Raw genomic sequence first — 4,526 nt, forward strand, 5'->3', positions numbered from 1 at the left:
ATAGAATAAGTACTAGGCTTCTAAAGAATAAGTCCTGGGGTCGATTTTTTCTACTAAGGGCGGTGCTTCAGCGTGGCCGCGGTCAAATAACTGAAACAAATAAAAGCATAAACGAATATATATATTGCAGTGTATGTATACGTATACATATAGACATATGTCCATATCCACACATACACACACACACACATACATATATACACACGCACACACATGTGACGATATTTGGGTGTTTATCGGTGAATAAAGTTCATCATAATATTTCTCCATCAGTTATATCCTTATATTTTTTTTTTTTATATTTGTTAGGTATATTACTATATTCTCTGTATGGCCTGAATTGCTTGAAAGCATCCTCTGGAGTGACGAGTCTCTATTGCATATTAGTGGTTTTGTCAACCATCACAACTGCCCTTACTGGTCCTCGTGTGATAAGGATCCGAACGGGACGGTTGAACGACGCAAGCCCGACCAAATGTGACCGTGGGTGTGGAATGACGGCAACAAGTGTCGTCGGCTCATATCTTCTGCGTGACACCATGAATACGGATTGTTATATTCAGATACTCGAAAATTACGTGTGGCATAGGGTGTATGCCACTCTGAGGTATTACAAAACCAGGTAAAAGTACGAATCATGGACGTGCATTTAAAAAAGTTTAACTGGAATTGCTTTGGAGTCATAAATATATATATATATATATATATATATATATATATATATATATATATATATATATATATAGATGTATGTATGTATATATATACACACACGCACACACACACAGGTGCGTGTGTGGTTATGGGTGTGTGCATGAGTGCGTGCGTGTGCGACCGCATTCTCCTTCGAGCCTTGATCTAAGCATGCATAAGTCAGGCTGATATAATGAGCGTTAGGAGACAGTTGATCATAAAGTATTCTTAGATTGATGTTCACCAACATTCTACTAGAGATGTTATGCAACTCTATTGAAGTAGATTATAAGAAGAGACGCTTTACGTATTTAGGTCATGCATTGCTCTAATCCCAGAACCTTCAAAGTGATACTAAAATGATATTGATTAATTGAGTATTCTATCCTCGGTTAGCTACCGGGATATTTGTTTTCTCTTGGAAATACATGGTGGCTACCCATAAAGAATATCAATGCATGTAAACCACGAAATCCTGAGAAATTAACACTGACGTTTTACCTTTGTCCTAAACAACTCTTTAAAAGTATCATCCTAATACCCATGAAATTTTGCCTGACCAAATCACAAATGCTATCGAAAAGACAACCACGAGGAAAATAATGTATAACGCTAAAGCAATGTGTTGCGCGAAACCAAACGTGACATTGCACTATGCTGATAAAATATCCCATTCCAGAGTTCATTAACATAGAAGCATAACAGAGAAAGAAAAAGTAGTTGAATTCAACGTTGCATCAGTCAAAAAACTATTTAAGGTAAGTCTTAAAAGAAATTTTATGACAAACAGAAGAGAAAGTTAATGTTTTTTATCTGATCAACAGTTTCCAATTCCTAACAATCAGTTCCATACTTGGTAAAATATTTAAATACTTAAAAGAGCTTAGTAGGTAATACGATCCACATATTCAAGTACATACATTCCTGCATTTTATATGTGAATGCTTAGGCGTGCACGCCAACATACAGGCGTAAACGCACGCACACATGCGTGCTTGAATCCCTATATACATACAAAATTATGTGCCTAAATGCATGACTATATTCGTTTGACAAAGCGTTGAATGTAGGCTGGAAACGGATTCTTCGTTGGTGAGAATTTCTAAAATATAACACACACAAAACAATAATACAGATGAGAGAAATATCTTAGAAAGCTAAGGCACTTATTTAGGGAATGAGCATCTACATTCATAAACGCAGATTAGAATAAAAGCCTATGTTATATAATTAACCATTATTTTGCGTAAAGGTATTTTCTTCACATAAAGGAGTTAGGAAGCATTCTTAGAGAAATCCGTTTCTATTCTCTGGAATCCACTTCTAAACATGCTTTCTCTTTAGATTTCCTAAACAACAAGTCTTAAACATGAACTATTGAAATTCCTCATAAGTGTACACACCGTTTGCATGTATTTTTAATTCTTTAAACCGCATTGGATTGGCTTTATAAAACTCTTTAAACATATGTTTACCCAGAGGTAAATGATTATTACATACCAACGTTAATGTTTCTGAGTTTGCTTATCTTAACCTTATGCTTGATTCAGAACTGTTCCGAGAATATTATTTATGAACAGTTGATGCAAAACTGTCTTATTTATTGTATTATACTGTAGATACATTGTGAGTGTTGTTGGTATGCCCAGAGATGGATTAAGCATCCAAAACTTCGCGGCACCAAGCATGGTGGTATAAATGGCTTTCTGAGATAAACACAATTGCACCAATCTTACGCCTAGCCCAAAACATGTCTTCATAAGATAATTAGGTTGCAGTTTCTTGCTGCGAATGTCTTTTCGCCTCCGGCTTTCACGTTATTACTATTCGTAGAGTAGCACTAACGCAATCTCTCTCTCTCTCTCTCTCTCTCTCTCTCTCTCTCTCTCTCTCTCTCTCTCTCTCTCTCTCTCTCGCTGTATATATATATATATATATATATACAACACACATGTATTTATATATGTCGATGCATGCATGTATGTATGTGTGCATGAGCGTTTGTGTGTACGTGTGCACGTAATGTCTACGTAATACATATATATGTGTATATATAGAAAGAGTGAAAATTAGATTCACACACATACATATACATGTATGCTTAGACACACGCTCGCGGGCAGACACACACACGCACACACACACATACACACAAATATATATATATGGTTCATCAAAATTTATGCTTGCATTTATTTTATTGGTTTGTTTAGGACTAAGAACTATTTACCTGAGGCTCGAAGCATTAAACGAATTCTCATATCTAAAGACGCTTCAGAGACTAAATGGATATTTAGACTAAATTTCCAACTAATCTATTATTTTCAAACTGAGACACTAAATCTAGCAATACATTGAATAAATGGCGTAAGAGAAGATACAAATAATGTTAAAACATTTCAGTGTAAATAGTTGAAACATTATTCCTTATATAAAATGAAAATAAACGACTACCAAAGTTACTGCCATTCACTTACTGCTATTCATAAGTTTTCCTCATAGAGAATGTTCTCAGTCGAAATTATCAAACATAATTCAAGCCGTTTCGTGCGCAATTTATAAGTATGTTTACATTCTCGAACTGTAAAGATTTGTAAGTAACTGCACAGGATATACGAAGCGAACTCAGCATATTTGGTTAAGTGTGTGCCTCCTCTTTGTCACTTAACGTTTTACTTAAAACAAACATATATGGTTACTAGTATCGTTTTATTCAGAAATAACATTTAATCTTCGATCTTCGTGACTGGAGATCACTAGGCGTTTAAACAGAAACAATAAGATTGGAATGTAGATGCTCATTTCTGTAAGAAAATTCTAAATTGGCCACTGACTGATGGTGGAATTACAGTGGCATTCGATCAGTGGATTCACAATTGTAAAATACATAGCGTCCTTCGTTTGTATCCAAAGAGCAAATATTCACTGCTGCCTTACCTCCTTCCTAATCTGTCAATAACAACTAAGTCATATATTGTTGTTGGGTATATAGGCAACACATGTGTGACACACGTCCCAGGGTTGTATTGAGATAAAGGATCAATATTATGATTATACAAAATAATAATATTTTTTTTTTTGAGAAGAACCAGAAATTCTTCATGTTTCAATGCGAAAATTTGTAGATAAAAAGTTTCTACGGTAAGCCATTCCATATTTACAGGTATCTGTGAAATAAGATCCCCTACATGTATATTCCAATGGTTCTGATCAATATACGGAATAGCAAAACTATTCTGAAACAGTAAGTATGTGTCAAATTTTTGGTCTTTTTAAAACTCTTTAAAACTCTTGTAACTATATGTATCATTGCGAAAAGATACCTCCCATATATATATATATATATATATATATACGAAATCATATGTAGCTGTTGGGGTAGATATGCTGGTAGGATCCGAAAATTGTGTACTTAGACCGACATACACCAAGTATTAGTAGCTATAATGTAATACATGAGGAAACTATAGTTGAAGAATGTGTGTCTTAGATAAGGCATTCAACTGGTTACTCGCAGTAAAATGGTTCTAAGTTGATTAATTACTACATACACTTATAGTAATTCATTTAGTTTGTATTTTATTACTGCTATTAGTGATGTTGTAGCTGTTATTAGTGTACTTGTTTTCATGATGATCATCATTGCCGTCATCATCGACATCATCACCATCATAAAATCCTATTTCCCAGGAAATAATTAATAAATTACACATATCGAAATGCACAGGAGATTGAACTGCATCCATTTTTACTTAGTTTTCTGATGGATAGAGGCATCAGTTCACTTCCCCATCCTGGTTAGAATATCTACAAATGATTATCTTTCAATTCAG

The sequence above is a fragment of the Octopus bimaculoides genome, chromosome 7 (genome assembly GCF_001194135.2).
Source record: "Octopus bimaculoides isolate UCB-OBI-ISO-001 chromosome 7, ASM119413v2, whole genome shotgun sequence".
Taxonomy (NCBI): domain Eukaryota; kingdom Metazoa; phylum Mollusca; class Cephalopoda; order Octopoda; family Octopodidae; genus Octopus; species Octopus bimaculoides.